General features: G+C 43.2%; 1 protein-coding gene across 1 annotated transcript in view; it reads right to left on the reverse strand.

The window, feature by feature from the left end:
• Positions 1 to 457: 457 nt before the first annotated feature.
• The window catches only part of LEPROT (leptin receptor overlapping transcript), a 37,214-nt gene continuing 25,118 nt past the window's right edge, over positions 458 to 12,553 (reverse strand). The window contains exon 6 of the mRNA XM_087449448.1: positions 458 to 650. The gene's annotated coding sequence lies outside the window, so the exon portion shown is untranslated. The remainder of the gene's footprint in view (positions 651 to 12,553) is intronic.

Consider the following 12,553-nt stretch of genomic DNA (forward strand, 5'->3'; position numbering starts at 1 on the left):
GGGTTTGTTTGCTTGTTTTTTGAGCACTTCCCTCCTTTCTGACACTTCAGGCACATCTTCAGGCATGGCAGGCCTATCTTTTATTTCCAGCCCCAACGCTAGAATTGGACATTTCTCCTAGAAGCCCTGCTTCTTTTTATTGGAGAACGATGTCAGAAAATAAGATTTGGGTGTCTGTCATCCATTTTATATATTTTTATCTTCTCAATGCCCAATTTCTAATTTTCCAAGGTATGTCAAAGCTCATCTTTTCTGTGAAGAGTTCCATGACGATTTTCTCTAATAATTCCTTTTCTAAAAGGTATTATTATTCGGGGGTTGGGGGGAGAAGGAGGTGAGTGTGTGTATGGGACGGTATCTGATATACACAATAAATAGGTCAGATCCACATCCTGGGAAGGGAAAAATGGGTGGAGAGATGACATATAGTTTAGACAGAACATAGACCAAATCAGGAACTAATTTATTTTAGAAAACCCACTCTAACGTGTATATCAAATGCATTCTTTCCAGCAGTCAGAGGGGCAGTGGTGTGGAGTGATGACGATCAGACGCACTGTGAGCAGATAGACTGAGGTGAATCCTGACTCTGGCACTTGTTGGTCTTGTTCTTGGGGAAGTCACTTTAACACTGAGCTCAGCATCTTCAGCTATGAAATAAAGGTCATTCATTAATTCAGCAGCGATTTTTTGAGCACTTACTACATGCCAGGCAGTCTTCTTGTTGCTGGTATGTCATGTGGATCAGGGTCCTGCTCTCGTTTGCCGTATATTATACAGTCAGGGGACAGGGGAGCATAGTAAAAAAGGATAAGATAACAGTGATAAGTATTATAAAGAAACCAAACGGGAAAACAGCAGAAGGTATTAGAGACACTAGATCTCTATTTTAGATTACATGGTCATGGAAATCCAAATGAGAAGGTGGCATTTAAAAAAGACCCAAATATTAACAGAGAGCTAGTTACCCAAAGGTATGAGAGGAGATTGTTCCACGCATGAGGTAGAGCAAGGGCAAGGGCTCTAAGGTAAGATGAACTTTGGTGTTCAAAAAACTAAGGGAGCAGCTGGGGCTGCATAAAGTAGGCAGAGTAGCACGCCGATAAGGTTGAAGCAGTAAGGGCGTGTGGACTCTGGTAAAGAATTGGAGTATATTCCATGTGCAATGGGAAGTTGTGACAGGTGTCAACATATTGCCTTTCAGCTCTAAGTGCACCCTTCTTTGCCCGGACGTGTAATACCAGAGCTAGATCCTTTGCTAGCTGCACAGTGTTAAGCTTTGTCCATAGAAGGCACAGGAAGGACACTGCAGGAAGAAGTACAGAAAAGCACTTCCTGGTTCAAGCACTTTTTGTTTTCTCTTGTTCCTGCCACACACGACTGCCAATAGCAAGGGAGAGACAGGCAGAAGGGAGTTTTACCGGCCCCCCCAAAGAGTGCCTTCCTAGTGAGTTGGGCCAGCATCCCACAGGGCAGCTTCCAAGTGAGTTTCAGTGACATCCCCATAGGTGACTTTCCATCAAGTCTTGCCAGTGCCCTCGGGGGTGACTCTCAGAGCTCAGCTTCCCAGAGAAAGTCAGTGCAATCCCAACTGGCTTCCCAGCAAGGACTACTGGCAATACAGCTGGTGGTTTGCTCCTTGTCAATATCTTAGCAAACTTCACCATTCAGGGGGCCTGAGTCCATACTGGAATAGCAAGCTGTTGCCCTTGGGGCACAGGCAAAGGTCTATTGGAGCTGGGAGAATGGAATAAAAAAAATCTCTCTACCCCCTGGGGAAGGGGCAGGAATACATGCTGACCTCCTAACCAGATAAACATAAAACCTCACACTAAAGGTATATTTACACCAGGTCCTTTTATCTGAAAAATTACGCCTGGCAAATTGAAACAAAGAATGCCTTTGATGGGCTCATCAGTAGACTGGACACAGCTGGGGAAATAATCAGTGAGCCTGAAGATATGTCAGTAGAAACTTCCCAAAGTGAAAAGCAAAGAGAAAAAAGCCTAAAAAAAAAAAAGGAACAAATTTCCAAGAACTGTGGGACACTTACAGAAGGTGTAACATAGGTGTAATGGGAATAACAGAAGGAAAAGACAGAGACAAAGAAACAGAAGAAATATTTAAAGTAACAATGGCCGAGAATTTTCCAAAATGAATGACAGACACCAAATCAAAGATCTGGGGAGCACAGAGAATACGAAGCAGGATAAACACCAAAAAATCTACATGTAGGCATATCATACCCAAACTGTAGAACATCAAAGACAAAGGGAAAATCTTGAAAGAAGCCAGAAAGGGGAAAAAAACACCTCACCTATAGAAGAACAAGGTTAAGAATTACATTGAACTTCTCTTCAGAAACCACACAAACCAGACAACAGTGGAGTGAAATGTTTAAAGTGTTGAAGGAAAAAAAAAATGCCAACCTAGAATTCTATATCTAGCAAAACTATCCTTCAAAAGTGAAGGAGACATAAAGATTTTATCTGACATACAAAAATTGAGGGATTTTGTCACCAGTAGCAGTAGCCTGCTTTGAAAGAAATTTTAAAAGAAGTTCTTTAGTGAAAAAGAAAATGACATACGTCAGAAACTCAGATGTACATAAAGAAAGAACATCTGAGAAGGAATACATGAAGGTGCTACTATGGTGACTCCAGGGGGTGAGAGAGCTACAGCCGCCTCCAGGATCTCACACAGAGAGGCTTTCCCTCCACTATCACCCTAACTTGTCCCTTAGTGTGGGTTAAGTTCTTAAATTTTTTTATCTACATTTGAGGTTTGGGGATTCTGTACAGTTGTCAAAGTGGTTCTCAACACTGTGGTTGCTCCAGCCAAGGAATGTCATGAATCCCACGGTTCTGATTTCATGGGTCAGAGAGGTCACCATGGAGACATATGTTTACAATTCAACCTAACCCTTTGCAGGTAAGCAGTATCACCCTGATGGCACATTTCAATTTGTTCACCACACAAGTTTCATAGGCCAAACTCTATAAGCATTCATACATTATAGGCTAACCCAATGCTGCATCAGTCCTAGCCTGTTGGGGTGATGCTCTGGGCTCAGTATGCCTGAGGCTCTTGCCTTGACCTGTACTACTCCTAGTGAGCCCCACAGACATTTCCCCAACCAGGGCCAGTGTTGTTTGCTGGACCAGCCCTTGTGGGTCTTATGATCATGGGACACACTTCAGCAAAAACCCTCAGGGACATTTGGAACAAGATTTATTACTCACAGGTCCTAGAGGGTACACGGGACCCCTGGGGGCCACACAGTGAGGTCACGGGGAAAGAAAGAGAGGACTTGGAGCTCTGCCTTTATTAGAGGCTGAGGGCAGGATGGCTAGGGTTTCACAGGTCCACTCCTCATTGGCTAATTTAAAGCATAAGAGTGGGAATTACCGTGTGAGAAAGGAGATCCTAGCAGTCAGTTATCAAAGGTCATTTAAGCAGTCGGTTACTTAGGTTACCCAGGGCATTCTGAAAGAGGGACCCTTATGGGGGAGGGGGGCCTAGTTTCTTATCTGGTTGTTTTGCTGGTAGCTGTGTCACACAGCTGGTGATACGTTCATTCAAGATGGATGTCTTTTGAAATAGATGCTTCAGCCATCAAAAGCTTCATGTCAGGCATTTACTCTACCCCCAAGCATATCCAAGGCACATAAAAAGGAAAGGAAGCTATTGGCCTGTGAGGACTCAAAACCCACGCTATTAAGAGCCACTCAGATTGGGTACAAACATACCATCAACTTCAGTTTTGAAACTATATGAGTACTTTCTTCATCTATGGATTTGGATTCTCTTCTACTATTCAATACCGAAAAGAAAAACTGTGATATCTCACACAGAGATAAATTTATATGGAAGCAAAAGGAAATCCACTATTGAATAAGTTTAGGGCAAAAAAATTTGAGAAACTTCTAAACAGACTGACCAAGAAAAAAGGAGTAGAAAAGAGGCTATCACTATATACCCTACAGGCATTAAACAAATAGAGATTTTCCTCAGTGTTACACTCCGACAAACCCATCGTAAATTGAAAATACCCTAATTTGAAAATGCATTTAATACGCCTAACCTACCGAAGATCATAGCTTAGCCTAGCTTACCTTAAATGTGCTCAGAACACCTACATTAGCCTACAGTTGGGCAAAATCATCTAACACAAAGCCTGTTTTATAATAAAGTGTTGAATATCTCCTGTATTTATTGACTACTGTACTGAAAGTGAAAACAGAATGGTTGTGTGGGTGCAGAATGGGTGTAAGCATGTCGGTTGTTCACCTTCGTGATTGCTTGGCTGACTGGTAGCTGCGGGCTGCTGCTGCCCAGCATCATGAAAGGATCAGACCTCATATTGCTATCCTGGGAAAAGATCACAATTCAAAATTTCAAGTACGATTTCTACTGAAGTCATATCACCTTCACACCATCCTAACATCAAAAAATTGTTAGTCGAAATACTGGAAGTCAGGGACCATCTGTAAGAAGGAAAACCTACAAACAATTCTGGGCCCAAAAATTTTACAATTTAGATGAAGTGTAAAAATTCCTTGAAAGACACAAGCTCACAAAGCTCATTCGAGATGAAAGAGATTACTCAAAAAGTACTCAACCTATTAAAAAATTAAATTTATAATTTAAAAAGCACAAGAGGGGCCGGCCCAGTGGCATAGTGGTTAAGTTCGCGTGCTCTGCTCTGGCAGCCCGGGGTCTGTGGGTTTGGATCCCAGGCATAGACCTACACACTGCTTATCAACCCATGCTATGGCAGGTGTCCCACATATGAAGTGGAGGAAGATGGGCATGGATGTTAGCCTAGGGCCAATCTTCCTCAGCAAAAAAGAAGGATTGGCAATGGATGTTAGCTCAGGGCTAATCTTCCTCACCAAAGAAAAAAAGCACAAGAAATAAAAGAAAACAGATCAAATGGACTTTATCAAAATTTAAAACTTTTGTGCTTTCAAGGACATCATCCAGAAAGCAAAAAGACAAGACCAACATACAGAACAGGAGAAAATATTTGCAAAGCATTTTTCTGATAAGAGACTTGTATCTAGAATGTAGTAAAAAAACTCTTACAACTCAATGATATGAAGACAATTAATCCAATTTTAAAATGAGCATTAACAGACATTTCTCCACAGAAAATATACAAATGGCCAATAAGCACATGAAAAGATGCTCAATATCACTAGCTAGTCAAGGATTAACCTTGCCCGAAGAAAAGTTTGGCACTTTGCCTCTGACCCCTGGGAGGTAACCTCTAGTAACCTCGGTAACCTTGAATGTCCTGCCTGATGGAAGTGTCTTTGTTTACCTGGGGCCTTGGCCAAGCCAGATAGTCTAGGCTAACAATGTGACTTAGGGTAAGGACCTTCAGCCATGCCAGGTGGTCTGTGCTAACAATGTGATTTATGATGGGAGCCTTGGGTCACACAGCACCAGCTCAGTCTCTGGAGGGGCTGGAGACTAAAGTCAGTCACACAGGTGGTCAGCTGTGTCTATGTGGCCAATTCCAAACAAAAACTCCTGATGACAAGGCTTGGATGAGCTTTCCTGGTTGGCAATGCTCTGCATATTATAACACATCATGTCTGGGAAAAATAAATGCTATCTGCACGACTCCACTGGGAGCGGACAGCTTGATGCCCTGTGTGTGATCCCTCCTGGACGCTGCCCTATGTGCCTTTTTCCATTGCTGAATTTAATCTTTATCCTTTCGCTGTAATAAACCATAATTGTGACAACACTGTTGAGTTCTGTGAGTCCTTCTAGTGAATTATTAAACCTGAGTATGGTCTTAGAGACCTCTCAAACTCACAAAAGTCAAATTGAAAAAAAGAATCAATCCTATTTCTATATATTAACAATGAACAATTGGAAATTGAAATTTTAAAAAATTATTATATAGCACAAAAAATACAAAATACTATAATACGTGCAAGTTTTGTATGCTGAAAACAAAACACTAGTGAAATAAATCAAAGAAGACCTACGTAAATGCAGAGACACACCATGTTCATAGATTGGAAGACTCAATGTTGTTAAGATGTCAGCTCTCCCCAAACTGATCTACAGATTCAATGCAATTCCAGTCAAAATCCCAGCAGGATTTTTTTGTGAAACCCAATATTTTATCTAACTTTCAGACTTAGTCAAGACAGCGTGGTGTTGGAAAAACGGTAGTCATAAAAAATCAATGAAACAGATTATAGAGTTCAGAAACAGATCTACACATATATATGTAAACTTACTTTTCATAAAGATGCAAAGGCAATTTAAGGAGAAAGATAGTCTTTTCAACAGATGGTGCTGGAACAATTGGATATCCATTGCAAAAAAAAAAGAACCTTGATTCATAACTCAAACTCTACAAAAATTTAGCTCAACTGGACCATAAACCTAAATCTAAAACTTAAAACTTCTAGAAGAAAACAGAAGAAAATCTCATGACTTTAGGTTAGGCAAAGACTTCTAAGATGATACCAGAGCATGATCCATAAAAGAAAAAAATTGATAAATTGAACTTCCTCAAAATTTAAAACTTCTGCTCTTCCAAAGGCACTGGTAAGAAAATGAAAAAAACAAGCCATGGACTGGATAAAATACTTGCAGATCATGTAAATGATAAAGGTTTGTATCAAGAATATACAAAGAACTTTCAAAATTCAATATTAAGAAATCAAACAACCCAATGAAGAAATGGGCCAAAGATTTGTATAGACACTTAAGTAAAGATATAGAGATAACAAATAAGTACATAAAAAATTCTCATTAGGGAAATGCATACTAAAACCATAAGGAGGTACCACTATATGCCTATTAGAATGGCTAAAATTGAAAAAACACAATTCTTCATACTAGTGAGGACGCAGAACTGGGACTCTCATACACTGCTGATGGGAATGCAACCTCTTTGGAAAACAAAAGGGTAGTTTATTACAAAGTTAAACACATTTACCATTCACCCCAGAAAACCTGCTCCTAAGTACTTAACCAAGTAAAAGACTCACTGGTGTCCCAGACAAGAGTACAGTCAGCACCTCCACTAACATCTCTGGTCATTGTGCAACCTCATCTGGTGAAATAGTATCTCCCCAAATTACCTGGGATGACAAATTTTTTGGGGGGGGGGTTGAGGAAGATTGTCCTTGAGCTAACATCTGTGCCAATCTTCCTCTGTTTTTTGTATGTGGGGCGCCGCCACAGCATGGCTTGATGAGCAGTGTGTATGTCCGCGCCCAGGATCCAAACCTGCAAACCCCAGGTCGCTACACTACCAGGCTGGCCCCACAAAATATTTTTCTTAGTTGGAAAAGAACTTTATCCTCAGAAAGATTTAAAATTAAGCATAGAAATGTTGCAGAGAATCAATCCCATAATACTAATGTTTTTGTATTAAATCTTCATATTTGATATTTTATGTACTTTTGTGTTAGAGTTTCACTGGCTACAGTTAGCAGGTTAATTTAAAACACGTACTTGAGCAATTGATTTAGTCTTCTATTGAAGTTGACATTTTCTTGTTTATTTGCAGAAATGGAACATGCACCAAAAAAAATTAAGTTCAACAACTTTACAGGTTAGAGACATCTAACCTTAAAATTGCTAATATATTGAAAGATTTTCAGTTAAAGAAAACTCTCTATTCAGCTAATGTAATCACTAAAACTCCACAGGAAAACAAGTATTGACTGTTCCTGGTAATGAGTTTACCCACAGATTTCCTCATCATCTTCACATTATCAAAGATATCAAGAAAGAAGATAAAATTACAGCCAGCCCCACTGCTGTCTTGCTCACACTGTATGGGACACACGAACGAGAAATGCCATTTGGGGTTAGAAGGTCAAAAGGAAGAAGGATTCTTAGCAGCAACTCTGTCCCACATGCAGCATATTAACCTCTCTAAGCAAGCAACATTCCTTTTCCAAAAAGCAAATTTCAACTCTTAGTTGAACTTTATTAAGTTATTTATTACTAGCTTTGATTTAAAAAACACAGTGAAAACAGCCAGGGGCCGCATTTACAATCTCTGCAGCTTGGTAAAAGGCTTTTGACCCGTGCTGCCCATAGGGAGGGTTAATTTATACTTGGTTTTCATCTACAGTTATCGTGACTGTACCTCAAGGGTACCTGGGACAGTTCCAGTTTACACCTGCTGTCCCAGCGTAATGAACGGCACCTACTTCTAGACGGCAATCTCTAACCCCCACATCTAGCCTCCTGTCCATTTAGGTTGGCATCTGTAGCGTGCAAAGTCACTCCCCTTGAAGTTAGAAAACTGGGTCTGAGTAACAGCCACATTATTTCTAATCTAAGGCTCAGAGAGCCAGAGATTTTCCAGCAATGAGGCTGCTTTTTCACAGTGTTACGTGGACTACAAGAAAGCATGTAAATGGAACAGCTTTGTAAACTATAAAAGACTACACAAACAGACGTTATTACAACAGTGAAGTGATGGGATGGTAGCAAAAGTAAAAACTGCAATGGAATATGAAGAATTTAAAATGTTTAATAATTTTTTGACCAATGCCATACCTCTCACTTAAAGTTATTCACGCGTTCCTCCTTTCCCCTCTTTCGTTTTCTTCCTTTCAATATTTCTGAGTCCCTACTATGTGCCAGGTACTATTCTAGGTGCTATATGAAGAAAGGATACCAAAACGAAAGACTCAGATGTGGCCCTTTCCAACATTAATTAATTCAGTCAATCATTTAGTCAATATTTATTGATTGCTTACTATTTTATCCCTTAATACTTAACATATAATATCTTTTTTATTCATTTAGAGCAATAAAATTTTGAAATTTTTCTCCAAGTATTGCACATTTTTTGTAAGATTTATTTTCCTAAGTACTATATATGTGTGTGTGTATGTGTGTGTGTGCATGTGTATTCTATTGAAAATTTGAAACTGAAAATTTTGGAAAATTGTATTTCTTGTATCTGGTAAGCTTGATAAACAGGATTTTTTTCCCCTAATAATTTATAGACTCTTGGATCTTCTAAGTAAATAATAATATAGACTGCAAATAATGACTCGTTCATTCCGTTTCAGTCTTTCTACCACTTAAATCTCCAGTACAATGCTGAACAGGTGGTAGGACGGAGCACAATCGGCCATGGTGCCAGAATCGGGCTGTTACTATTAACGTTTGCATGTCTGTCCCCGCCTTATGATCTGAGGGCCTCAGGATCGGGGCTGACGCCTCCTCTCGTAGGTCACTGCTTCAGAGAGTCCCTGTACACCTCGCGTCACAGTCTCTGGTATATGGCCTCCATGTGCAGTCTCCCATGGATAGCAATCCCTCAATAATGTGAGTTGAATTGAGTGAACGTCACAGCTGTGAAGTTTTTGTTTTTGTTTTTTTTTTTTAAAGATTTTATTTATTTATTTTTTCCCCCAAATCCCCAGTAGATAGTTGTATGTCATAGCTGCACATTCTTCTAGTTGCTGTATGTGGGACGCGGCCTCAGCGTGGCCGGAGAAGCGGTGTGTCAGTGCGCACCCGGGATCCGAACCTGGGCCGCCAGCAGCAGAGCGCATGCACTTAACCACTAAGCCACGGGGCTGGCCCACAGCTGTGAAGTTTTTCTCAGCTTCCTCAGGCTCACTTACCTGACCCTTGTATTCCTAAGGTGGTTTTTTTTGTTTTTTTTTTATTTATTTTTTATTGAGGTATATCATAGTGTGAGACAATAGAAAAATATACACACATATTGGTCTCTGCCCCCAGTTCTTGGAACAGAGCTCCTAAAATCCTTGCAAACTCCAAGTGATAACAGCACTGGAAGCATCTTTTGTTTTAACATTTGGTCTTTGACCCCCGGTGCCTGACACAGGGCTCCTAAAACCCTTGGAGTTTCCTGGGTGACAGGAATGTCTTTTGTGCTGAGGAAGCCACTCCAGGTGGGCTCCTTGATGGCTCCCGGATGGAGGCTGGTCATCAAAAAGACCAAGCCATGATTAGAAGCTCGGAATGTTCAGCCCCACCCCGCACTCTCCAGAGGGGAGAGGGGATGGAAATGGAGTTAATGATCGATCATACCTAGGTGAGGAAGCCTCCATAAAATCCCAATAGTATGGGGATCAGAGAGCTTCCATGTGGTGAACACATGGAGGTGCTGGGAGAGTGGCAGGCCCAGAGAGGGCAAGAAGCTCCTCGCCCCTTCCCACATACCTTGCCCTACCCATCTGTTCCACCTGGATGTTCATCTGTATCCTTTATCGTATCCGTTTATAATAAACTGGTAAACAGTAAGTAAACTGTTTTTCTGAGTTTTGTGAGCCACTCTAGCAAATTAATCAAACTCGAGCACTGATTTATAGCTGGTTAGTCAGAAGCACAGGTGACAACCTGGACTTGAGATTGGCATCTGAAGTGGGGGGCAATCTTGCGGGACTGAGCCCTCAACCTGCGGGATTGACACTATCTCCAAGTAGATAGTGTCAGAGTTGAGGTACATGTAGGATACTCAGCATGGGTCAAAGAATCACTTGGTGTGGAAAAAACCCCCACACATCTGGTGTCAGAAGTGTTGTGAGTGAGCCAGTAGCGTGAGGGTAAAGGAGACACGCAGGAGAAGCGAGGTTTCCTTTACACACACACAGAAAAGTGTGCACATCGTTAAGTGTACAACTTACTAAACTTTCACAAACTTCAAACAGCTGCATAACCATCACCAGGTCAAGAAACAGAACATTCCAGGATTCCAAGAGGCCCCCTCATCCTCCCATACTGTTGCCACAGCCCCCAGGGTAAGCAGCACGAGTTCGTTTTGCCTGTTTTTGCACTGTCTATAAATGAAATCACTCCATATGGACCCATCTGGATCTGGTTTCTTTCCCTCCACATTCTGTCGGTGAGCTTCATTCAGATCTTTGCATGTGATTATAGATCACTCCTTCTCACCGCTGTGTAGCATCCTATCACATAAAAACTCCACAATTTACTTATCAATTCTACTGTTGAGGGGCATTTGAATTGTTTTGGGGTTTTTGTGTGTGTGTGTGAGGAAGATCAGCCCTGAGTGAACATCCGATGCCGATCCTCCTTTTTTTTGCTGAGGAAGATAGGCCGTGGGCTAACATCTGTGCCCATCTTCCTCTACTTTATATGGGACGCCACCACAGCATGGCTTGACAAGCAGTGCATCAGTGAGCGCCTGAGATCCGAACCCGCAAACCCCGGGTCACCGCAGCGGAGCGCGTGCACTTAACCGCTGCGCCACCAGGCCGACCCCTCATTAAATTTTTAAGCAATATTTTTCACACAATACCTTCTTTCAAGTCAGAGTCCCAAACCCTTGAGGGTAGCAAGGTGCTAGCTAACAATAGACCATACAACCTAAGGATCACCACCTCCGTGTCCCAAAGTCCACCACAGTTTTGGGAATCCTCTTTCCATCTTACAGCTACAATACAAAACCAGCTTGTCTCGACCCGCATGCAGAGGAGCCTCCTCAGCAACCTCGTCTGAGGCCTTCGGGGTGGCTCCCCTGTCTTCCCCTCGCCTCCGTCCACTCTACTCCGGATTCTTGACCTTCACCCGTGACCCACGCGGCAGCGGTCCCCCCCTCTCTCAGCGCACGTCCACCCCACACGCAGCCCTCCCCTTTCCTCCAGCCCCTCCCCATCCCCGGCCGGAGCAGAGCAAGGACCAGGAGCAGCGGGTCACCGGGGAGTGCGCCTGCGCCAGGCGGGGAGCGGCGGGGACGCGGGGGGGTTCGCCCCCGCTGCAAACACCGAGACGTCCTCGTTAGATCCCCTCCTTCTCAGAAGCCCTCGGGCCGCCACCCTCGAGGACCGTCTCCCCGGCACCGTCTCAGCCTCGGGCCCAGCCCTGCTAGCCCGGATTTCTCTCTCTCCGGCCCCTGACGCCTCCTCCCCTGGGGTATCCCCCGCCCCCAGCCACGCCTCCCTCCTCATTCGGGCGCCCAAATTTCTCTTCTTGTCTAACGCAAAACATCCACACCCCTTCCCCTGCCCTGGGTCCCAGCGCTTGACGCTCAAATGGCTCCTCTGAGTTGAAATAACCGTTTTCCCCATAGAAGAATTGCGCTGCTGGCCATTAAAATAGCAACTTCCCCCTGTTCATTAAATGAATGAATTGAATGCAGCCCAAGGGCTGACACTCAGAAGTCCCTTTCCTTTTATTAACACGTCGTGGAAACGCAACCGCGGGTGAGCCCTGACAGCCAATGTCTCCATCACACGGAAGGCGGCTCCCAGAATCGCCACGAGGGGGCGGCGGCACCGAGGCGTCTGCGTGCCTCGGGCTCTCCTGCCTCCCCCGCCTCGCTCTCCCTGCCCTCCTGCTCCATCAAATGTCAACCTCTCCAGCCCTCCTGCCCCGGGGACAGGCAAGCCGAGCGGTCACTGCTGGAGGGGTGGCACACCAAACGCAACACTATTAGCACATAGTTGGGGTTATTTTGGTTTTGCACAGCATTCTTTGCCAATTTCATTGAAAACATGTTCTCCTGAGAACTCATCTCATTCCACCTACCGCCGGCTAAATTTATCTCCACAGAGTGGAA

Source organism: Ceratotherium simum, chromosome 2 (genome assembly GCF_057802395.1).
Source record: "Ceratotherium simum simum isolate JZ-2026a chromosome 2, ASM5780239v1, whole genome shotgun sequence".
Taxonomy (NCBI): Eukaryota; Metazoa; Chordata; class Mammalia; order Perissodactyla; family Rhinocerotidae; genus Ceratotherium; species Ceratotherium simum.